General features: G+C 44.3%; 1 protein-coding gene across 4 annotated transcripts in view; it reads left to right on the forward strand.

The window, feature by feature from the left end:
- WIPF1 (WAS/WASL interacting protein family member 1) overlaps positions 1-25,649 on the forward strand; it is an 84,544-nt gene that overhangs the window by 25,635 nt on the left and 33,260 nt on the right. Inside the window, exons 1-2 of one of the 4 annotated variants that reach the window (XM_019554231.1) lie at positions 3,923-4,045; positions 19,853-19,939. The exons of 1 other annotated variant lie outside the window; for it this stretch is intronic. The gene's annotated coding sequence lies outside the window, so the exon portion shown is untranslated. Of the gene's footprint in view, positions 1-3,922; positions 4,046-19,852; positions 19,940-25,649 lie in introns of those variants that run through there. 2 more of the 4 variants (XM_019554232.1, XM_019554233.1) reach the window with 2 other exon arrangements.

Below are 25,649 nucleotides of genomic sequence, written 5' to 3' on the forward strand. Positions count from 1 at the left end.
CTTCCTGCCCTTTGGGCAGGGGGCTGGACTCGATGATCTCCCGAGGTCCCTTCCAGCCCTAATGTCTATGAAATCTATGAAAGATATGTTGTGTGAGCTTTCATGAGTCTGAGCTCACTTTATCACTAGCTCTGTGCAATTCTGTTCTTCTCCTAGCAAAGAGGTACACTGGAGTGTTGCTGCACCATGGTGTCCAACTGTGACACTGCCTCTAGGAAACCTGTAAGGCAGTTTGGGGACTGTTCTAGTTGCACTGTGGACAAACTGCGCTCAGACTCTCCCCAGGAAAAAGGAGCACAAGGCTAGGTTTGCCCAGTCAGCTGCTCTGAGCAGAACTCTGGCACAGCTAGCTGTATAAGGCTAACTCATCTGTGCTAGTTAAGATGATAACTGTGGTATTGTAAATTAAGTCTCTTCCTTAAAACGGAAAAAAAGAAACCAGCTCTTGTCAGCGATAGCTGTTAATCTTTAAAAGCTTCTAAATGATTTGTTGAAACTGAAATTAGTACAATGGAGCAGTGTGTTGAGAACAAACACAGAGCAACTTCCTGAACTCTTCAACTTCCGTTCAGCTTCTCTCTACTTAGGGTACAGCTATAATACCTCTGAATGCCTGTCAAAGAGACAGCTTCCACTGCCGGCATTTTGCAGTGCTCTGAACTGTCCTCCAGTACTACAGCCGTTAGTCGGTTGTTTGGACGTAAGTTTTTCAATGGAGGGCACAGCAGGATGTGTCTGCAAACATATGCTCATACATACACAAAATTCCATCGTCATAAGCCCAAGTGGGCATTTAGGTTCCCAAAATAAGTCTCAGGCATAAGCTCCCATGTTCACAGTTGAATGGCTTTTCAGTCACAAATGCACCTGCATTGCTGTGGGTATAGCTGTGCTTTTCTCTTGAAAAAATGTGATGTTGTGATCTTGCATGCAAATTTATATTTTCAGATTAGAGAAGGGTTATTTGCTCAATATCCACCAACTGAATTTTCTTCAGTTTTGATTGCAGGGTTCAGCTTTCTAAACTCACCTCTTTACTCAATCATGGTTTACATCAATGTCAAGAAAGGTAAAAGGGAAGCAAACATTTCCTACTCATATGGGCTAAATACAGACGATGAAAAAGCCTGAGGCTGAATCAATTCAATCTTCACAGGTTAGTCTAAACTGCATAAATTAAACTGATAAGAAAGAGAACAGACATTCACTTTTGGTTCCAGAAATGCAACCACATGTCTATGGTGGCCCAAGCCAGAACCTGTCAGAGGAGGAGGAGGGGGAGTGGTGCCAGAGCATACCTCCCTGCCCAGCTGGAGCAGACAGCTTAGGCCAAGGCAAGCCTACCTACCCTGGAAGGGGCAGGGACAGTTATAGGGGAGGTGTAAATGTAGCATACAAAGACTCTTGAGCCAGGTACATACATTATATCTTTGGACTAGGGACAGAAGTTATACATAAACTGGTTTAAGTAGTCAGAAACTGGTTTAAACCTGTAACAGAATAGAAATTCAATGTGTATTAACTGGTTTCAAAATAGCCAAAACTGGTTTAAGATAAACCTGGTTGAATGTAGTTTCAGACTTAACTGATTTAGGTCAAACCAGTTCATGAAACTTCTGTCCCAGACCCCTTCCTGGTTTAAGTTAACTCGCAGCCCCCCAGCATGACAGGATGCTTGCAGCCCTGGGCTGGGCTGTCTGCTTCAGTGGAGCAGGGTTGGCCCAACCCCTCTCCTCCCTAGCCGAAATACTATCACTGCTCTGGTTGGCCTAGAAGGGGGTGGGAAACCCTACTTTGGAGTGCTCCCCTTGCTGCTCCAGCAGCAGGAGTGGGGGTGTGGCCAGATGCCAGTAACCTGAGGGAAAGGAGAAATGTAATCCCCGCTCCCCCCTGCAGGGAACCCCATTCAGGGTCTGCCTGGCTTCTACTTCCCCACTGCTCAAGCAGGGAGAGCAGGGGCATACCCAGACCCCGATCCCACCCCCAGGCGAAGAGTGAAGAGGTAGAAGGGGGGAATCAGAAAGAAGCAGGGCTGGCAGGTCCATAGGTCCTCTAGTGCCTAGTGCAGCCTCTGCCTGAGTCCTGGCCAGACCCTCCAGTACAAGTACTAGAATCTAAAGAGCGGAGGGTTTGCTCACCAGGGGGCTCTATACTCCTGGGGAAAAAGCCACCAAGGGCTTCCTGCAGCCAGTTTTCCCCCCTGCCCCACACTGGGGCCCAGTGCTGTGCCCCTCCAGCCCTGAGCCCTGAGGCAGTGCCACACAGAGCTGCCTCCTGCCCCCCACAGCTTTGTGGTGGGGGAGGAGAAGGAGGACTGGGAGAGCCCTGCCTGCCACAGTGGCTCTGTGACAGCCACCAAGGGTGTGGCCACGCCCCCGCTCTCACTCTTCAACACTTTGGTGCCCTGAGGGTCAGGGCCTGGCCATGCTCCTTCCCGTCCCCAAAGGGCTGCTTCCTCTCTCCCCTTCCAGGCACACCCAAGCTGGGGTCCCTGCAGGTCAGGGTGAGGGTTTAAATCCTCCCTAGTCATACTCAGCTTGCCCATGCCTGACCACACCCCCACAGCTCAGCTTGCCTCCAGCCTTCCAGCCACTGTGGTTCCAGTGCCCTCCCCCCGAGCCATTGCAGGCAAGTGGCTGCATTTCTGGAATAAAAAGTGAATGTCTATTTACTTGCTTTTCAGTTCAGTCTATGCATGTTAAATTAACCTGCAAAGACTGAAAGATTAAATGAATTCAGGCTCGGGCTTTTTGAATGTCTGTACTTAGCCTTAGCGATGTAAGTGATTGGAAATTGGTCTATATATGTAACAGACCAGAAGTTTAGCACACATAGACTGGTTTAAAAATGGTGGAACCTGATCTAAGTTTTGTATTCTCTGTGGCAGGCCAGTAGGGGGTGCTCCTGCACTGAGCCACCCACCTCACTGCACCTGGCCTGAAACCATGCTTTGGGTGTCTCCCCTGAGGTTCCTGTGTCTGGCCAACTCCCTTCCTGGAGCATACCTGTAAGCCCTGTGATAATCGCTGCCACCACACGGAGTCTGGTCTTTGTTAGGGCTCTGTGCCACCTGGGGTACATAGACCCTGTAAGCCTTGGGGGGCTTTGCCCACCGTGTGGTTTTGAGGTGCTTCTGTTAGCTCGAAGCATTCACAAGCAGCCTCCAATACAAGAGGAAAGTAAAAAGCCATGTCCACCTTAGCTAGCCAAGCCAAGGAGCTATAACAGCTATCTGAACCCTATCCCCACAGGAATACATAGCCAGCTCACTGCATGCAAGCAGCCTTTTATTCAGGGAGAGAGGGAAAGGGGTAGATATAGAGCAAAGAGATTTTAGAGAAAAATGCCTTGAGCAAAACAGAAGGGGTTTGAGGACCCTTTGAATACAGAACTAAACTACATATTCCTAATAGACTAGCTGAATTTTAGGTAAGATACTCACTTACACATTCAGAGGGTAGGGGAGCTCTGGAGACGCATCTTTCTGTGTGAGTGAGTTCCAAGATGACTGCCTGTCCTTTTCCCAATTCCTGTTGCAGGACAAAGGAAGAGTTAGTTCCCTCCTCCCACAGGAACTTCTCCAGGTTAGACCCTATTGCCCAGGTGACCAGGTCAGGCCCTGTTGCCCAGGTGATAAGCAGAGGGGGCTGGGCTGAGGCTGTCTTAAGCCAAGAGACAGAGAAAGAGAGCAGAGAATTTCTTCACACTCCCCACCCTCTCAAAGGGCAAATGTGTGTTCTGTTTGCTACTCCACCTCGGGTTTTCCAAATATTTTTACCTAACCTTGGTGCTCACTCCTAAAGCATCAGTGATGTATCCTGGAAAGCATCAGTGATGTATCCTGACATACTTAAGCAGTGGGAGATGTAAGCATGCTGTATCTGAAAACAAGTAGTTCTCCTTTTCTGTATCTCTGGCTAGTAAATGAGATGAGTTACCAAGGTATGGTGAGGAAGTGTGATGTCACATGCAGTTCTTACAGGAAACAAGAGTGAAGGGGAACTTCAGCATTTGGTGCTCTCGCCAACGGATTAAAACAACCCAGGTTAGTCTTTTAAAAAATGGGTGTTTCTAACCACTCTAAAGTTGTGTTGTGTGAATTTTTAAAGGTCTCTTTTAACAGTAATTTGAATAGGAAGGCTTTAGCCTTGCACTTACATTGCTCGTGTTTGATTTATGGGCTCTAAAAGCAAGCTGTTATAGGACCAACGTGGAGGCATTATAGTGCAAATGAAGAAACTTTTAACTTGGCTTCCTGCATTGCAGTGCTTTGGATTTGCACTCCAATAATAAATAATAAAATAAGAATTGTATTAAAACAGACTTGCACTGTCAAACCACTGCTACTGGTTTGCCCTTATTTTTGTAATGAAGAAAGGATTTTTTTCAATTAAAGTACAAATAAATCAATTTTTTAAAAGTTGGTGGATATTGTAAGTTAGGAAAATAATAGCTTTTGCCTGATATTGAGTGCCTAGAATAAACAGTATTTCACCTTTTTCTCTCCTCCTCTCCCTTTCCCACCTCCCCTTTCACCTTAGATTTTAGGGGGAGGGGGCGATTTTAAATACGTTCATTTTATTTACTAATGGAAAATATGAGTTTTGTCTCCTCCCCACATCAATTCCATATAGAATTCTGTGCAACCTTTCCTCTAATTTGAATTTCTGATGCTTGGAAACTCTGAGAGCTGAAATAAAACATAATACATGTATTTTATATTCCACTTAGAATATTTAGAATAAATAAAATGAACAAGATCTTCCTTTAATTCCAATACAAAATATCTCTTGCTAAAGTTGTCAACAGATGTGTTAATTGTAACTAACATTACCAGCATGTTGTGGTTTAAAAGTCAGAAATCTTGGTGTGACACTTAAATAACATAAACCTTTGGAAGGTAAGAAATAAAATGTTGTACTAGTACATTAAAGTGTCAATCAGACAACATAGAAATAAATTTAATGGAGGAATTCTGCACTCTTGCCCTCAATTATGTTTGCCCTCGGTTCTGCTCTACATACTAATGAGAGAACTCCAGTAGGTATAATATGTAAAAATGTGGTTTTTCCCTTTGTGCGTATACATTTCCAGAGCATGTTCTCTTATAATATTCGAAGGGATTTGTTGGGTATTTTGACAAGATGTTCTTTTGGCTGGGGACTGTATTTTTTTCCTTCTGTGTTTGTATAGCACCCAGCAGACTGAATTGGACCATATAGTATGTCGTGCTATGGTAATACAGAGAATTAATAATACCCAATATGGACTGAAAAGGTGGTAGCAGTTTGCTTGTGTTTGTATATGATATATATATGATATTAGGGGAAAAAGATTTGTTGAACAGGCAAGGAAATCTTGAGCTCTTGTCTAGGTCAAGGGGTCTTTTTAAAAGCATTGGGCCATGAATGAGAGTTATTCAGCTCACCCTGAGGTGGATGGGACAGGGTCTAATTAATAGTAGAAGTGTCCTCCATCTTGATTTGCAGCATAGTTTTCTCTAGGATTATAAAGGTTTGTGACTTCTGGTTGATGGTTGGAGGACTGAAGATAAGCATGAGAGTAAGGGCTGATATTGAACATATTTTTAAAACCTTGTTTCTATTCCTTTTAAGCATTTTCTTAGGCCTTTGGACTAACAGAAGACCTAATGGCAGGCCCTGATTTCACTGTGCTGCTCCTGCTCTCTTCTTCCTAGAACAGGTGGAGACTTTCTACATTGTTCCCACATGGCACACTGAAAATCCATGGGAGTTAATGTGGAATTTATAACCCCCAGCTCAGGTGACTCCCTTTGTAGTCTGGCCAAGTTTACAACTACTCTTAAGTCCAGAGTGTAAGTGGGACTTGGTCTAAATTTTACTTCAACCTGTTTATGTAAAACACTTATGCTTTCCAAACTCAGTGAGTCTCCCTGTTCTGGCGGTGTTTGTAGCCCTGGCACAAACCTTGTGAACTAAAATCCACCTATTTCTTGTGGGTTTATCAAGGGCTGGGGGAGGGGAGAGAACACACATTTTAAAAAGATGAAGGAAAGCAAAATAAGCTTAATGGTAAAACTCCTAGTATAAGTTCTGTTTGAATTACAAGATTCCAAAAAAAGATAGAATAGGACATTTTCCTTGCTTTTTAGAAAGGAAAAAAAAGAAATATTTGATTTTATTTTTTAAATGTGGTCCTAGGCAACAAGTATCTTGCTTGGGGAGAGAGGGAGGACATAAAAGGAAAAAAAGAGCTGCTACATCAGTTTGTTTTATTAAACAGGTATTTAGTTTTCAAGCAATTTAAAAGGAAAGCTTCCAGAAAAGGAGAATGAATAAAAGGGGCAGACTAAACCCATGGAAATAGAAGTGGACTTGGAGAGCAAAGGAAACCAAAAAAGAAAATACAAAAATGAAACCAGATGGGGACAAATTCTGTATTCAGCTAAAATGTCTCTTCCACTTCCATTGAAGGGTGCATGTGTATTCTCACCCACCTGTGAAGTGTATAATTGTAATCTCAGCTTCTAGGATAAGTATATTGATTTTACTGGGTTATTTTTTTTAAATTTGACTATATTCTCTGGGCAGTTGCACACAGTTTGGTAAGTCTACGCTATGACCTGTAAATAATATTTTAAAAAATTCCAAACCTAGAAATATGCCAAATTTATCAGTAACTGATAAATTGTATTTTAGTAATACAAGATTACTAAAATATGTAGTTTCTCACCAGCTCCAGCTCTCTGGGAAATCCCAGCATGTACTGTGGTGGTGACTTTCCCCACCGTTGGCTCTGGATTTAGCACCCAGATGCCTTGCCCAGCCAATGTCCATGGAGACCCCAGGATTGCGGGGTGTTGACAGAGCAGGACTGGGGCCAGGAAGACCAAAAATCCTGGTTCTGTGGACAGAGACGTGTAGGAAGTGAATTATAGTTCTGTCCCAGGCCCTAGCCCATGTTGTCACTCCCCAAGATCCCAGGATCTCCCCAGGCCCATCCACCCATCTTACTCCCAAACATTGCTCCCCCGGATCCCATCTCAGTCACCTGGCCCGTGCACCCTGCCTACATGGGTTCCACCCCCAGCAGTGGGTGTGGGACGGATGGGCTGGGGTGCCTGTGCAAGGGGACTGGGTCCAGTGGCGGCAGCTGGAAGGAGCCACCACTGCTGGGAAATTAAGTCCGGCCACCATGCTACCCCAGCCCCTCTGCACACCCAGGGATGGCGGGACCAGCCACATCTGCCATGCCCTGGACTGTCCCACACACCTCGGTAGGGCGAGACTGAGGGATCTGCCACAGGCTGGAAAAAATCCCTTGGTAGGCTGGATCCAGCCTGCATGCCATATTCTGCCCACCCATGGTTTATAAGGTGTATATTTACCAAAGACTTTTGTCTCTTTTCTGACTAGCATGACTAACTACCTCTCACTGTCCTGTTCCCCAGCATATGGTGTTGGGCCTATTTACTTATACTAATGCAAAACTGAACACTATAGGTCAGGCTCAAAGACTACACAGCCCCCGCTTTCACTTCACCACCATAACTGATGCAGGATCTTGCATGGAAGGAGTGAGAGTTTGAACGTTTTGATATTTGGAAGTCAATAACATACCAATGGTCTCCTTCCTTCTTTGCAGTAGCATTCAGAACTTTATTTCCAATGGATTGGTTTCTTCTGTTTTTAAATATTTTTTTTAGATCCTTTTGAAAGACCTCCCACTAGCTAAAGTTACTTGCCCCTTTGTATCTTTTTTTGCCTGTTGTGGTATCTGTAGGACTTCTCCCTAACTCTGCTACCCCTTCCCCACCACTGAAGTCAAGTTCTGCAAATCATTTTTGTAACCAGCTGTTCTGTGCGGCTAGAGACTGAGAGGTGGTTGCTTTTGCTTATGTCTGGTGATCTGTTTCAGCTATTGCGTGCGTTTTTCTATAGCTTTAAACTACAGGGAAGAAAACCTTCCTTTATGATATAGTTGTTCATTGAAGCTTGATTCCTTAAGAGGAGCACCTGCAAGCGCTCTATTCGGTAATCTTTTAAAAAAATCATGCGTTTGGGGGAAACTCCTTTTACTTCTTTACGGGTATGTTAGTTTTTGCATTGGTGTGACTCCATTGGAGATAATGGAGTTGTTTGAAATTTAAGCACAGAAACAAATCAGAGAACTGAGTATATACACAGCATGTGATGCCTGCACAGATTTGCTGATGAAAAAAAACAACTTGCATCTTTACATGATTGACAGAATTTCCTGTGCCGTTTTCCACTTGCACAAACAAATGCATGATTTTTCCCTGCTGCATAAACAAATATGTGCACAAGTGCAGATACCTTGGAGATAAAATATTCATGCTTTTTTTCCCCTGCTAAAGCATGCTACTCAGGAAAATGTAATCAAATCCTCATTCATTCAACACAATATGCTTTACTTAGGTTTTATGATCTTTCTTACATGGGTTTTTGTAGGTTTTTTTCACTTTTTTTAAGAAAGAGGGAAGGCTTGTTCTGGGGCAGAATTAATGGCAATGTTGGTGGGTTAGCTGAAATGTTTTTGATGTGGCACTTTTCATTCTTGATGTCATGGAACAGATTTAAATACTCCTAGGTTATTTATCAGATGCTATGCCAGATCCACAAGTAAACTAGCACACCCAGTGTTTTGCCAAAGCTAAATACAGTTCAGAATTTTAAGACTGCAAGTCAGGAACTGACAAAATTGCCCAAGCATTGTGAATTCCTGTTTGTTCTGACTTCTAGATTTTGATATTGATGAATTTGGCAAAGTTTGCATATTTCGAAGAATAGCTAGCTGCATAGTAAAGCTAAATACGAAGAAGCGGACTATTTTATTATTAGAATTTTTTTTCTCCATCTTCGGTGTCCTTGGTAGCCAGAAAAAGACCAGCATAGATGTAACTGGGTGAAATATAGGCTAGGTACAGACATTCAATCTAAGTTAAATGGTTGTCTGTGAGTGGCATAGTTTAGATCGGTAGTGAACAGAACACATGTTCACACTGGGAGGGGGAGGGACAAAACTTAGATTGGGTTCCATCTTTTTTTAACCAGTCTGTGCGCTGAATTTTTGTCCTGTTACAGGTATAAACTAGTTTTGTGTGCCAGACTTCTGTTATGCGTATAAACCGGTTTCCAAACACTTATCTCTGTAAAAGGATACCTGGCCGTAATGAATGGGAATCATCATGCTAGATCTAATGATACCTTCTGGTTTTATACTCTATAAAGTCTTTCTTTGCTATGCTAACTTTGCTTGCTATGAAGGTGATATATTCTGGCCACAGATCTTGACCAAGAAATAAAATACACAGCAAGTATCTATTTTCACATTTATTTCAAGAATTCTCTGGCAAGGACTTGGTATTATCTCAAGAATTCACAAATATGTTCCAAGATGAAATGTTAACCATCTCCTTTTCCATTTTGTATCACAAATGGAAGGTTTTGACCTTTTCCTGGAAAGATGTCAGGGTTTTAATATGATTCTATTTTGGGCTGACTTTCAATAGACTGCCATTCCCCATTCTTACTGGCCCGCTTCTTTGATTTTGGATGCTTTCCAAAGGGGGTAAGTAGAAAGTTGAAGACTATTGCTCCTAAAGACATTTGAGGGTTTTGTTCTATATGGGCATGATGGATCCCTGTCTTTGCAAGATCTATTGGACTCAGGTCTTTAATAGATTACAAGGAAAAAAAACTTGGTAGGAAAATCAGTTTGACAATAAGGGAAGGCAACTTCCTCAGTCCCCACATCGATTTGGAAAAAAGGGAAAAAACAAACCAAATACAAAATCCCCTCTTTTGCTTAATACTGCAACTTTTCCCAGTCTCCCCCATTTCTGACAGCATCACTGAGTTCTGCTAACAATCCATGCTGGTTGGCCCTTTAAATAATGTTTAGAAGCTAAATAAAGTGTTTAAGGAAGTCTTCAAGTGACTAAGCTATGCAAAAGAGGAAAGAGAAGTGCAGTTCTGTCGTTGGCTCTGGGAAGCTGAGGGAGGGATACTATAGCCCTCAGTACTGATGTTTGCAGTCACTGGGCACTGAGAGAAAAGACATCTGTCACACTATTGGCCCCTTGAAACTACAGACATACCCAAAGAGAAGTGCACAGCTGCAGAGCATTTTAAAAGTGACTGATCATGCACCAAATTAACCTTCATTTAATGAGGGTTTAGATGAAGGCACTCCAAGGTGGAGTACCTTCATTAACGTCTGTCTGATTGGGACTGGACTGCATCAGCCCAGCCCTGCCTCTGGTGCTGTCTGCAGAATGGGAGGGCAGAGAAATGGGGAAGAGAGCTCCGGGTTGGAGTTTGATAGCGCCAGAGGGGGCATAGGTGGATTGGAGTCCCCCCCCCAGGTGGGCAAACCCCAACCCAGAGCTCCCACCTCCACTTCTCCCCCCTCCCATCCTGCAGACAGTACTTGAGCTGATTGAGTTGGATTGCTGGGGTGGGGACACCTTCTGCCAGCCTGGAGCTGCTCCACCCTAGATCAACCTGCTGTGGTCCTAGGCACACATACAAACACTGTGCCTGGAAACAGCGGACTCTGGTGTGAATGTGCTGGAGTTTATTGCATCACACTAATTGCACATGTGAATGCACCCAAGAGTGACTCTGGTTGATTAGAAGCATTTTGACAAACTCAGTAGGTGCTTTAACCCTGAGTCTTGCAAGATCATCTGTTTTGCAAGATCACTACCACCCAGGGCTGCAACCACTTTGCAATGTTTGCTCTCATGAGCATAGTATCTTAGGTCCTGTTCACACAAGGAACAGATTTTCCTTCTACCTTTGTATGTAATGTAAATATAAAACGGTGGTCTTGCTTATCGGGGCTTTAGTTCTGAAAACATTTTTACTACTTTTGTTAGTCTGTGCAGTCCAGTTGAAATAGTTCTTAATTCCTATTTCTATTTGTACACTTCTGTAGAGATTTTTAGGAACCAGATTTCAGTCTGCAACATACTAAACTCAATTTCCACCGTTTTGTAAAATGCACCCAAATTTAACATTGTCCATTCTGTCCATCCAAACTCAAGTTAACCATGTTCTTAAATCTACAGTGTATTCTGCAAGTCTGGACCCCACCTGAGCTAGGGTTGCACAACTGTGCATCTGTTCCCATTATGAAGAGGGCATTGAAGGAAAATTATATGCCATTCCCAAGATTCCTGCAGCTTAAAGACTACAGCTATAAGCATTTCTAGAGTCAAGCACTTTGAATTCAGATAATTCTCTACGTTGATGAATTGTGATATGCAAAATCATGACTAAACAATTAAATCATAATTAGGGAAATCAAAGCTTTTTCCATTAGTATTTGCAGTTCCTCTTCCATGACACAAATAATACTTTGCATACATTTAAGAAACTATATTGTAGTGCAGTCCATTCAGATTTTGGTCTGTATGTTAATCAGGCATACTGGGCTTTTGTGTCTTTTAGACAAATGTCTTTTAGACAAATGTGCAAAATTATAAAGAAGCCAGGGTAGATTTTCACCTTTATAGACAAACACATGAGGGGTATATAGCATTTGCTTTCATAAGCAGAGGGCTTCCTTCATCAGATGTTGTGAAGGGACTGCAGGAAGCAGAGCTGGTATTTACAAATATAATGGAGGGGGGAGGAAAAAGGAGGAGATACTGCTGAAACAGGCAAGGTAGGTAAAAGAGAGAACAACAAAGCAATTAACTCATTGAGGGACACAGGGTTTATATAAACTAATCCAGGTACTTAATATGATTCAGTCAGTGGATGATTTCTTGCTTCACAATTTCCTGTTCAAATTCATGTTTAAAGTTTTTCTGCCTAAGAACAGCCACTTTGAAGTTAGTGACAAAATGACCAGGGTGGTTAAATTGTTCTGCCACAGGCTTGTCTATCTTTCTGGTATGTCAGACGTTCGTTCATTCTTAAATGCAGGGATAATCCCACCTGTGCAATGTAGAGAGCAGATGGGCACTGTAATTGGGTAATGGCATGCATGACATCGGTAAAGGTGCAGGCGAATTGAACTTTGGAACTTATAATCTGTGTTATTTGGTCCAGTGGTAGAATAATTTCAATTGTTGCCTTAAATGCCATTGAACTGCTGGAGGCTCTAACATGAAGATACTCTAAATAATATTTTCTTGATTCCTCTTAAATCTTTCTTTCAAATTTTGCATTGTCTTTACTCAGTGCAGTACTTTTTCTCGGTCTCATGGGAAGGGTCTGTCTACATTTAAATGGTGGATGTCAAGCTTCTCTTCTCCAAAAGAGATAACAAGCATTTGAACAAATCTTTTAGAACACAAAACAAAATAGTTGTAGTTCAGTGACTTTTAAATAAAAGAAAATCGTATCTTAGCTGATGGTTTTTGATGGCATCTAAAGGAGGTACCGGCCTTTAATTATTACAAGAGTTCCTGGTCTTTTTTTGTCTTTCCATGTGGGGCAGATGTTTGGGGTTGGAGGCTGAGTTTGGTGTCAGTGTTATACCTTCTCTGGCTCTAGAAAGAACCACAGAACATGTTTCCACTGAGCAGAATATTGGCTCTTGGGCTAGGGACAGACATTCAAAAAACCTGAGCCTGAATTGATTCAATCATAGATTCATAGATGCTAGAGTCAGAAAGGTCCTCAACAGATCATGAAGTCCGACCCCCTGCCTAGACAGGAAAGAGTGTTGGGGCCAGATGACCCCATCCAGATGCCTGTTCACCCTTCTCTTAAAGACCCCCAAGGTAGGGAGAGCACCACCTCCCTTGGAAGCCCACTCCAAATTTTCACCATGCCTACCATGAAGAAGTTTTTTTCCTGATATCTAGCCTAAATCTGCTGTCTCAGTTTGTGACCATTTTTTGTTCCTTGTTACCCCAAGAGGTGCCCTGGTGAACAGAGCATCTCCGATCCCTTGCTGCATCCCCCTAATGAATTTGTAGGCAACCACAAGATCACCTCTCAGCCTTCTCTTGCGGAGGATGAAGAGGTCCGGGTCCCTCAGTCTCTCCTCATAGGGCTTGTCATTTAAGCCCCTAACCATTTGTGTGGCCCTTCTCTGGACCCTCTCAATTCTATCAACATCCTTCTTGAAGTATGGCGCCCAAAACTGGATGCAGTACTCCAACTGCGGTCTGACCAATGCCGCATAGAGGGGAAGTGTCAACTCCTTGGTTCCAGTCGTCATGCATCTGCTGACGCATGAAAAAGTGCAGTTAGCTTTGCTGATAATTTCATCACACTGATGACTCATGTTCATCTTGGAGTCTGCTATGCCTCTGAGATTCCTTTTCGCTTCTGTGCTGCTGAGAGGGTCACTTCCCAGCCAGTAGGTGTGCTGGATATTTTTGCACCCTAGGTGCAGCACTCTGCACTTGTCTTTGTTATACTGTATCTTGTTGTTGTGTACTGCCCACTTTTCTAACCTGTCCAGATCTGCTTGCAGTCGTTCCTTACCCTCCGGAGTGTGCACTTCACACCACAATTTAGTATAAATTGCAAACTTGGACAGAGTACACTTCACACCCACATCCAAGTCACTGATGAGTACAAGTCCAAGGAGTGAACCCTATGGGACCCCACTACCCACATCCTTCTAGGTCAATACCAACCTGTCTACTACCACTCTCTGGGTGCAACCGCTAAGCCAATTTGCAGGTTAGTCTAACCTGGCTAGGATGAACTTGTTTGAAACCAGACAGATGTTCTCTTTGGACTGAGGAAATTCAGGCGCAAGGCTTCAGTGGCTCAGGCTAGAAGCCAGGGGTTGGGAGGGCTAAAGCAGCCCTCCTTTCCCTTCTGCAGGTAGCTGAGCTGAGATGGGTATGGCCAGACCTCAACAGAACTCTCTCATTAGGGAGGTCTGCCTGCATAATCCCAGGCTTTTCACCAGTGGCTGCTCAAAGAACAGGAGTGTTGCCAGCCCCCAGCCCCAGGCTAGCACTATGAGGCGTGGGGGTGGGGGTGCAGTGTATGCATCTGTTGATGATACGGAGCTTTTCAGTCTCCCTTCCTGCTTTGTCATACTGTCTGCATCAAACTGACAAACAAGCAAGGCAGCTGGGGGATGATAGTGATAACAGTCTTTATCACCCAATTAGCAAAACAATGGCCTCTCTCCATTACTTCAGACTTCCTAAACAGCTTACCAGCTGACCTGTTGATTTAGCTCCAAACAGCCCTAAGCAGTCACTGTTCTATCTGCCTGCCCCAGTGAAATTAGAGAGACACACACAGACACTTCTCAGCATTAGCTAGCATACCATATGCTTTGGGTCCATGAGGCTGGGGTCCGTGCTGTGGGAGATGGGAGGGGGGAATTTCCTGCTTGAGCAGTGAGGGGGGGAGGGGAAGGCAGGGGGAAGCCAGGTGCAGACCCTGCTGTATCTTCAGTCTCTGCAGGAGACTTGCACAGCATTAGCTAGCATACCACATGTTGTCTGTGGTCGGTGCTGTGGCGGAGAGAAGGAAGGGATCCCTGCTTAAGCAGTGAGTGGTGATTGGGTGGCAGGGGGCACAGGGAAGCCAGCAGACCCTGCTGTGCTTGCAAGTCTCTCCTGGAGCTCTGGTTGGGGGCAGGGGGTGCAGCTCTGCTGTGGAGCAGAGAGCTTCGCCCCGCCCCACACAGGGACCATGCCAAGATGCTGGGGGACTCTGATTTAACTTAAACTGGCAAGGGGTATGGGACAGACGTTGCATAAACTGGTTTGACCCAAATCAGTTAAGTCTGATACTACATTGAACCAGGTTTATCTCACCAATTTCAGCCATTTTCAAACTGGTTTATGAGCGCTGAACATCTGTTCTGTTACAAGTTTGAATCAGTTTCTGATCATTAAAACTGGTTTATGTGTAATGTCTGTCCCTAGCATCGGTGGCATTTCATATGACACTTTGTCCCACCTTTTGTCAGAATCAGTTCTTCCCTTTCTCTCCAGCTTCCATTCCTCAGACAAATATTTGACCTTCACAGCTTTAGAAAGTTATTTCTGAAGGGAAATATTCAATTAATTGAAACATGAACTGCATATTTTTTCTAGCCATAATGTGGAAACTCAGTATGTGAAGTAATCAAACTTTACTTGTTTTTTATTTGAGGAGATGTTTGCTTTTTTCCTTGCTTGAATTGGTACACTTGGTGCTCTGACATGAGGATCCTTTGCTTAGCTTACTTATAAATGTGCAATAAGTACAGTGGAACCTTACTTATTTAGTAGAAACTGGCACACCATCAAATATCAGCTACCAAGTTTCATATAGTCAAACTGGAGTTAGTCTCTATTCTGTCAGAAAGCCCTCTACTATGCTAGCAGACATTTTTTGTTATAGAAAAATACTGTACTGAAGCTCCCTAAGAACATAAATGGGAATAGTGCCTAAAATATATGGATTTAAGAGCTCAATTTGAAAAACTTGCCCTGGGTTTAAATGCAAGTGGCCTTAATTACAGTTTACTGGGGAATTCTTTAACTAAATATTTTTATCAAAACAAAATTTTTTCTTCTAACTTTGTTTGAATAAGTTCTTCACTTGAAATATTTTGAGAAGCTTCCAGATCATTTCTTTATTTTTTTATCAGTTAGTTTATCACTCAGTGTTTGTCATAATATTTCTGTAAGTGCATGATGGAATTCAGTAGTCTACAAACACATATCAGAATAAAATACATGACCATATGTAGAATAGGAAGTGAAGCTGAGTTAATAGTATATTTTAATTTCCATGTAATTTTAGAATCACTTTGAATGTAAAAGGAGGTTCTTTAATGAAGAATGTTAAGTGCTCCAAACTAATATAAAACACCATCTGTACTCAGTCACCTGTTGGATTTTTGCAGAAATAAGTAGATAAGAATATATTTTTTCTTTTTTGTTTTCAGTTAATAAATAGAGCATTCAGAAATCTACTTATAATTATGAGCCTATTAACTGGACAGTAAAAATGCTGGATTTAATGTGGATATTTTATTAACATTTCAAGCCAAATTGGACATTAATTAAAATCCTTACAGTGGATACAGATATTTATGTGGCTGTGTGCAAAATCTCATTGTCCAAATAATGTTTGAATATCTATTTAAGGGGCCCATATTTAAAACTGGAGTTTTACATTTGATGTCATAGGACCACATTCAGTAGATAAATCTCAGGAAATACGTAATTATAGGCTTGCAAAGCCCTGCTATGCTGAAGAGTGAAATGCATGTTTCTTGACCACATCTATACTGTTTTAAAGTGGTGATTAGACCACTAAAGAACAATAAATAGGGACACTAACTGGATTGTGCCTTTCAAGTTAGCGTCGTTGATAAAATAACTGCAATACCTTTCAGCTGCTCTTTCTTCCAAGTGACTTATGACTTTTTCTTTTTCTTTCTCTTTTTTTTGCCAAAAAACAGTACTGGAAATATTTAATTGAAAACATTCAGTCTCTGGGTATTTTTCCAGATTGTTCTGAATGGAAATAGTGGCTGAGAGGAACAGTAAATGAGCAGTGGTATGTGGGCTGCATGCAGGCTATAGTCTCCTCTATATTGTATATCAACAGATTCAGGATACATGGTAGGATGATAGGAAAGTAGGGTTGGAAGGGATCCCACAAAGTCATCTAGGCCAGTCCCCTGCTCAAAGCAGGATTATTTCAGCTACAGCACCCTGCCAAGTGTCTGTCCAACTTGCTCTTGAAAACTTCTAGGGGTAGGGAGAGTCCACAACATCACTAGGTAGCCTAGTCCAATGCTTGACCACCCTCATAGTCAGAAAGCTTCTCCTGATTTCCATCCTAAATTTCTTCTTCTGCTTGAAGCCATTGCTCTTTGCCCTATCCCCTATGGCCACAAAGAAAAACCCATCTCCCCCCAGGGGCAACTGGTCTGGGGGGCACCTACAGAAACTGGCATTGGCAGCAGGGACAGAGCTGGGGAGCAACTGCAGATGCTGGTGGTGGTAGGAACAGTCCTGTCAGGGGGCGGTACGTGCCCCCCCCAGTCGCTTATGTCTCCACTCTCTCTATAATCAACCTTCAGGTATTTGAAGATTTGTCAAATCTTGCCCTCAGACTTCTTCTCCAGGTTAATTAACCCCAAACTTCCCTCCTAAGTAGTGTTTCCCAGGGCTCTAATAATTGTTGTCACTCTCTGCCGAACTCTTTCTAATCAGTCCACATCCTTCTTGTAGCGTAGGGCCCCAAACTGGACACAGCACTGCTGATGAGGCATCTCCAGTTCTTCCATCTGACTAGTTTCAGTCTATTGCTAGTAATTATTGGCTAAATTCAACCACCCCTACCAGAGTATGAATAGATGGGAGAATTTCAGGCCAGTCCTCTCCTGCTGCTATTCCAGTTGGTAAACTGGAATAGCAGCCACTGCTCATCTGCGGTCCTTCTGTGGTGGTTTCTAGCCACTGGGTCCACGTAAGCAGAAATCCAGGGATTCTCTTCCTCCTCTGTTCTAGAGGCTTGAGGCTTGTGTGGTACTGGTACCCACTGTGCACAGAGTGTGAAATAATCTTCACACAGCCCTTCTAACTATACAGCTGGATGTTGTCAGCACTGAGCTGCTACTGGAGTTGGCAAGATTTCTGTAGGGTTTGCAGCAAGAAGTCTATTTCATCTGCACTAGGGACAGACATTTCAAAAGCCCAAGCCTGAACTGATTCAATCTTTGCAAACCTGCAGAGATTGAACCAGTTTGCAAGTAGACAGACATTCCCTTCCAGTTCCAGAAATGCAGGGACATGCCTGTTGTGGCTCAGGCCAGAAGCCCAGGGGTGCTAGAGCAGCTCTTCCCTTCCATGGGGAAGCTGAGCTGAGGGAGGGGTGGAGGACCATGGCCAGGCCCTAGCAGGCCTGAGTAAGACTAAGGAGGAGTTTAAACCCCAACCTTGGTCTGCAGGGTTAAGAGGGTGGGGGAAGAGGGGCTGTGGCAGGGGAGGAGGAGGAGGAGGAGGAGAAGGGTAGAGCTCTTCCTGCCCTAGCAGCATCTTGACAGCTGGGAGCAATTCTGACGCACAGGGCTGCCCGGCCCCAGAGAGGAACTCCTCCCCCTTTTCCCTCTCCCCCACCACTGTGAGGTGGGGAGGGGGCCTCTGTTTGGTGGGGAGGGCTCTTCCCCCTCCTCCTTCCCCCCCTGCAGCCATGGCGTGGGGAGGGGGGCTCTCTGCAGCTGCTGGAGTCCCCGTACCCCAGCGTGGGGGAGGGGGCTCTGTGCCAGGCTGCCCAGCCCCAGAGCGGGGGACTCTTCCCCTGCTCTTCTCCCTCCCACACTTCACCTGCCATGGGGTGGGGAGTGGAGCTCTGTTCAGTGCTGGGTGGGACTCTTCCCCTCCTCCTCCTCCCCCTGTCACCGTAGGGCAGGGAGAGGGGGCTCTATGCGGCACTGCTTAGCCTGGTCAGGGTGTGGAGAGCAGCTGGAATGGAGCTGCAGCTGCTGGGGGTGTCCTCACCCCTGTGGCCCAGGCTGGCATCACTCAGCCCTGGCCAAGGCAGCAGCATGGCTGGGCCAAGCCAGGCTGGGCTGCGGAAACGGAGCGAAACCCAGAGGCTGCAGCTCAGTGATGGGGATGCTGAGCCCTGTCAGCAGCATGGCCCTGCCTGGTGCGTGCTGTGGGGGCTGGCTAGTTAGTGGGCTAGCTGGGCCGGCTCGGAGGAACTGGGGGAGCTACTGGATCTGCAGCCACCCCCCATGGTGGGCGGCTGCCAGGCTTCAGGCTTGCTGGTGCCTCCAAGTGTGCACCAGGCTGGGCCAGGCTGCTGACAGGGCTCAGCATCCCCATCACTGAGCTGCATCTGCTGCAGATGGCGCTGGACCAGCCATGCTGCTGCCTTGGCCAGGGCTGAGGAAGGCCAGCCTGGGCCACAAAGGTGAGGTCACTCCCAGCAGCTGCAGCTCCATTACAGCTGCTCTGTGCACCACAGCTCCAGGGGCCACTGCCACAGCCCCCTCCCCTCTGCTCCCCAGCAAACAGGCAGAGCCTGGCTGTGGAGGGGGAGGAGGAGGAGGGAAAAATTAACCCCTCCCTGCCCACTTCACCTTAGTGGGGCCATGCTGGCTGGTGTGTCACCATGTCCGTCTCTGCTTAGGCTACAAAACAGGGGGGCAGGGCCAGCCCTGCTGTGGACCAGAGAGCAGAGCCCCACCCACAGAGCATGCTGGGATGCTGAAGGACTCTGGTTTAACTTAAACCAGGAAGGTGTGTGGGACAGACATTGCATAAACCAGTTTGACCCAAATCAGTTAAGTCTAATACTACATTCAACCAGGTTCATCTCAAATCAGTTTCAGCCATTTTGAAACTGATTTCTGTGCCATGAACATCTGTTTTGTTACAAGTTTAAACCAGTTTCTGATTAAATAATCTGGTATGCCTGTCCCTAATCCTGATGCTGATCTACTCGTGTCCTGAAACTTGAATTCATGGTCCTTGTCATTTTCTCCTCATTATTGTAACTGCCAACTTTGGGTTGTCAGTTAGTATAAAATCTTGACAGGTCCACTGAATTTTTTTATTGGCCCATTCCTATCAGCAAAGGTTCTGACCCCTTATTTTCTTGCATATAGACTTCTCTATATTAAGCTGTTTACTGGAAAATGTTTACTGGAGAATGAATAAAATGATAACAGAATACCTGGTATAAATCTATAAGGGGAATAAAGATAAAAAGGGACTTGGATTTTTCATAAATTAGAGAGATAGTATGGAGCTTGGGCCAGTAAAAAAAAAAATAAAATAAAGTAGTTGCAACTCTAGACCTATTTTTACATTAGAGTTATCTGATCCATTTGTTTTGCTTGGGCCATCTACAGATTTTTTTAATTGTCTTTTTGTGTGACAAATTTATTTATTTTTTTACAGCATCAGCATACCACTTCCTTCACCCGTTTCTCTGAAGAAGCTTGTAGGAGAAGTTCCTTCTGGACTTCAGCCCACACAAGCAATCTGGTAAAGGAACATTCTTGATAATTTTAATCCATGTAAAAAAAATTTTTTTTAATTATATCTTATTTACCAATACTGCCAAGGAATTAGGTGATTATCTAAATGCACATACAACTCAATGCATTTTTTTAGTAACTTTCATAGTCTGTTTTTAAAACTAATCTCTTCCAAACTAAAATAGGTCAGGATATTTTAAAGTTGAAACTAAAAGCTTCCTCTTAATTTGTCCTGGGGTTTTGTTTTTCCCCTTTTTTTCTTTTTCACTTAAGTTTTGCTGTTCATATTGAATGGAAGATCACCCCCCAGCTACAGTACCTCAGAACTACAGGGTCAGTTGAGGACACTTTCAACCTTAATTCTGCTTCTGTTAGCTAAAACAGACCCTCCATTTATCTTAGATGCCTTTTTGTATATGAATCTCCTCTTTGTTTTTTGTTTTTATTTAAATTTTAGGTTTTAAAATCCATTCCACCAATGTGTTTTAAATTGTTGGGAGCCCCTTATTTACTGAAGAAAGCAGTTCTTTTAAATTAAATATAAAAGAAAGGCTAAACTTTAAAGAGGAGAAGCCAACTTCCAAGATTCCACACAGGAAAAAACTTGTGTGGTCAATAGTTGCTTTAGCTGCTCATGCAAATCTGCTTTAGCTTCTTCAGGTTTTCATTGAAGTCGTCTGGTGTCATGCTTAGTTGCACATACATTTTTGGTATGAAGGACCTTCATCAGTTTTATTTAATGCCTATGGGCCAAGGAATTATACAAGAGTGCACTTTTTATACTAGCCTTCCTGGAGTGGGGGTGGGGTTTAAGCTTTAACATAATAATTTTATTTTGTTTATTATTTGCACTTCAATTGGTTGAGACTTTTCAATTCTGCACTGTTTGTAAAGCTTTTTGTTACTCTGGAGATTCACTTGTAAAAGCATAAATTTGTTTTATTTGGAAAAGTGACTGTTCCCAGAGATATTAAGTTTGAATGACCACATTGTTTAAGTAACCATTTATCTGCTATTTAAATTATATTTAATAGCTTTTGCATTTGGAGTAAATGGAAGCATAGATGCATGTTTATGCCCCAGGTAAGTCTTCACTTAGTATTAGAGCAGTTCATTAGGCCATTATTTCTTGCTGTGAGCAGAAGTACAGAGAAGTCAGGGAGTCTTTCACTTTGCCATTGTCTTTGTAGCAGCAGTGTTGTAGGATGCTCTTCCCACACCCCGCTACATCTTTGTGCAAATTGGGGCTTTGGCTATAATCCCACCTCTCTACTACACCAACAAAACTGTCTGTGCAAAGGGAGTGCAAGAAATACCTTTACTACTGAGCATTATCAGTGGCTGTTCATTAGTTCATTTCCCTAGTGCAGGGGAGCTCAGACTCTGGCCCATAGGCCAAATGTGGCCTGAGAAGCCATAGGTATCTGGCCCATGAGGTTTCCCACAAATCCAAAAATCTTGGAGGCAGGGAAGCAGTGGCAATAAATATGGCCACCCTTCCCCACAGCTAAATTCCCAAATCAAGAGCCCCACACACACTCATTGTCAGTACCAAACTGGTAAATAAAAGAGGCAGATTTGCCATATGTTAAAACATAAATAATTTAATGGACTGTCTCCTTTTCATTTCTGACTATTGGCAGTCCAATTAAAGTAAGCTTGAAACAATGAGGGGGAAATTTTATATTTTCAAATTGCCTGTTTTTCTTATTTAGTGATTTTTTTTTCTAAGGTTAGGGTTGCCAAAATATGTGCGAGAAAGCTATTCATAAAAGTGCATATAGCAGGACAGTTGCACAGCTCAGTAGTGGATGAATCAGTTCTGTTTTAATCAAATTATTAGGAAAAGGCAATAAAGTATGGGGTTTTTTTGCACTGTATATCTAGCTATAAGGCATACCTACAAAGCACAGCACTAATTTGTAGGTACCTTAGCATGCTTTAAATGAAGCTGCATGTATATAAGCTTCTCATCAGGATATATCAGTAGTGGTCCAGGTCAGTATGGCAGTACTGCTTCTGGTATCTAAGCTAATTCATTCAGTTAGAACCATGCACTGTAGACATACCCATAACATCTGGGACAGGTACTCTAAGGGCCTGCACAATTGTGCAGATAGCACAGGTAGCTGCCAAAGGCAGCAAACTGTAGAGGGTAGCAAAATATTGTTGTATCACAGGTAGGTTTCTGATAGGGATAGTGCGAAGACAACAGGAACCTCCACATCAGCCTGAGGGAGAGTGCTACAGAAGCCCCTTGGCATCCTATGGCTCCATGGGGCCAGGGTAGAGGGCATGGTGCTGGTGCCACTGCTGCCAGGGTTATGAAAGGATGGGGGCAAGTGGTGCAGGGGCTATACCCTGCTTTCTGAGGCTCCATGGACATGGTAGCTGAGCCCACATCTCACTCCTAAGTAGGGGGTGGCCAGAGGGCTGGCTGTAGGGGCTTTGGGCATTACCACAGCAGCCACCTACAGCTCCAGCTTCATGGCTGTTATCTCTGGTGTCTACCCTCCAGTAATTCATGGGTGTTTATAAGGATGGGGGCCCTGGTCAGCTGATTCCAGGCTCCAGAAGCCTCCCTCCCCAGGAAATGCCAGAGCAGAGCCAACTGCTGCTGCTGTTTAAGGGGCTGCCTTATGTCAGCTTCTCCTGAAATGAAAAGAGAGAGCAGCAAGATTTCATTTGCCCTAGGGTGGTAAAAATCCTTGCGCCAGGAATATTATATTTTTAGTTTGTTTTAAATATGAGTATTGATAGCCAGGAGGTCAGCCACAGCCAGCTGGGTCCAAGGTGCCAGCTCTGAGCAGGCAGGGTCCTGCCACTGGCCTCCCTAGCAGGAATTCTAGTGTTCCGTATTGGAAAACAGAAAAATCCCTGATACAAAAAATCCCAAAGTCACTCTGTAAAATACCCCAAAATCCATGTTCCTCCACAGTTAAAACAAAAGACCACTATAAACAAAGAGAGAGAGTGAGACAGAGACAGTGAGCAGTTGGGCAATGTTGTATTGATATATCTACAGTGTTAAAGCAATGTGGAAGCCTACCAGTGTCTCTATCATAATAATAAAATGAACTCTAAATACATGGTTCATAAATACATGAATATATATTATGCTGCCCTCCCACAGGGGCTATGGCCCCCATCCAGTCATTACGGCACCCCAACAGGGGCCAAATGGCCCCCACAAGGACTACTACCCCCCCACAAGGCCCACATGCTCCACCCCAGCTCCTTGATTTGTTGCCCCACCTGGCCCATCCCCCGCCAGCTGCTGCAGCCCCACCAATGGCTGCCCCACCTAGCCCCAGGGGCTACTACCCCCACCTGCAAGGCCCCCGTGGCTACCCCAGGCACCATCACTTTAAAAAAAAGAAAAGAAAAAAAAGCCTCTACTTACCCTAGAAGCAAGGCCTGGGGAGCTCTAGGGCCTCCTGGCAGAACCTCCCCCCCCACGGCAGCACAGGGCAGCAGGGGGCAGGAGGGCCCAGGCTGGGGCCACTAGGACTGTCCCTCTGCCCCATGCTGTGCGGGTGGGACCCCAGTGACACAGATGGCAGCTGGACTGCCAGTAAGTGCCTGGGGTGGGGGTTGACTTTAGCAATGTTACCTTCATCCAGGTGTGTCAAACGTATGATCCATGGACAGCATCCCGCCCACAAAGCTGTGCCATCTGACCTGCTGGGCTACTGGTGGGCTGGGGACTTTGGGGGTGTAGGTAGCAGGGAGCAGAGCCTGCCATAGAATCTAGCCCTGCCCCCTGACATCCTAGCTCACAGCCCCATTCACCCTGCAGCTGCTTACCCCCACTGCCAGTGCCCTTTCACCATCTCTCCTGCAACAAAAGGCCAGTTGGCCTGTGGCTACTTGTTCCATTGCCTCCACTGCTGGCCCCACTATAGCCACAACCACTTGCCTCGCTGCCTTTTTTGCTAGCCCTGCTGCTGCTGCCACCTCTTGGCCCCTGGATCTGGCCTGGGGTGCAGGGTGCATTAGATACCCTTGCTGTAACCAAAATTAAATTTGTCCTAGTTTGGAAAGGGACAAATTTACCCTGTTCCAAACTGACCACACAAGACCTGGGTTCCATTTAATAACATGGAACTCAATTTTGAAACCATAAGGAGTACAGTGGTGCCTATACATGTGCTCTGACATGTTCTAATTAGAATGCCTCAGAGCAGACTCGATTCTAATTGGAATGCTCCCACATGTTGCAGCATCGTATGTATTCATTGTCCCACATTTCAAAATGGTGGCAGGGGCACTTTAATTAAAGCTCCTCAAATGAGCTTTAAACTGCCCCTGCAACAGTTTTGAAACATGGGATGCTGAATACAAGTGACTTTTTGTAGTGCTTTAATTAGAGTGGATGTCTGGGAGCTGCTGTCCAGAGCATAGAACTGGAAGGGGCCTCCTGGGCCATCAAATCCAGCCTTATGTCAAATTCAGTCTTTGTATTTGTCTATCATTAACCAAAGGAATCACCATCACCTATTTACATATATTTTAGATCTCTACATGCATTTAGATCCTAAATTGTTCTGGCAGGGGTGAGTTTTGCTACAAGGAACCTGCCATCAACACCTCACAGTATTTTGGTGATGATTTGAGTGAGGTGGGGGAGCAGTTCTCTGATTTAGGCCTAGAAAAGGAAGCATACAGTCATCAGCAGCACCCAGCCTTCTTTTTTTTCATCTGTAGCTCAACTTCCAATATATGGTACCAGGATTTTGCCCATGCTGTGGCTTGTTTTAGTGTACCTGGTGAGCCAGACTTGTATTACCCATATAAAGGACTGTTTTGCCCTTCAGATAAGCCCCCAAAAGTCTCAAAGTAATGGACTTCTCCTCTCCAGCATTTTCTTCTGTTCAGAATTTCCCTGGTTCTCAGGATTTGAAGCCAACTTCCCTGCTCAAAGTCCATCCTCTGGTCATATAATTTTATGTGTGAAACATTTATATCTCATGTTGCTTCTACAGCTTTCCCTGCAGTGCAGAGTATGAGTATTTATATCCCTGCTCCCTTTCCCAACATGCTTCCTCTGGTAACCTAAAATGTCCAACTGTCCTCCTGTGCCACTAGCCCAATACATCTGCAGCAGAAAGAGGGTATCACTGGACCATATACCTTATTCAAAAAGCCAGCAGATGTTAGTAAGGAATCCAAAGCTATTGAGGAAACATATGTAGATATTGTTCATCCTATACTGAATCCTAGATATGTGGAAAATTTGTCCTGGTTCTGCAGCAGGCTCAGCTTGCTTCAGTGAATGGGAGAGAGAACGATAGATTTCCTACTATCAACCACTTCCTGGGACCTGGCTCAGTGGGACAGTTGAGGACAAGGAAACTATGCTATGGGCCTTTCTTTTTCAAAATTAGTTCTCTGGTTCCTTGTCTAATTGCTGCCATGTTTACTTGCTTGGTTTTCAGCATTGTTTGGAACACAGAGAGAGTTCTATAAGCATTGTCTTTTCATCCTATCAAGAATTCAGACATACCAGGTATATAAGCTAAATTTACCATGATGAACCACAGCCACAGACTCCCAAAGTACAATTTCCAGTTACCTTCAGTGGATGCCATTGCATCCTGGGAGATAGAATTTAATAAGTGATCATAGTTTCATAGTTTCTAGGGTCGGAAGGGACCTGAGTAGATCATCTAGTCTGACCCCCTGCCATGGCAGGAAAGAGTACTGGGGTCAAATGA

This window comes from Crocodylus porosus, unplaced genomic scaffold (genome assembly GCF_001723895.1).
Source record: "Crocodylus porosus isolate Cpor-Errol unplaced genomic scaffold, CroPor_comp1, whole genome shotgun sequence".
NCBI lineage: Eukaryota > Metazoa > Chordata > Crocodylia > Crocodylidae > Crocodylus > Crocodylus porosus.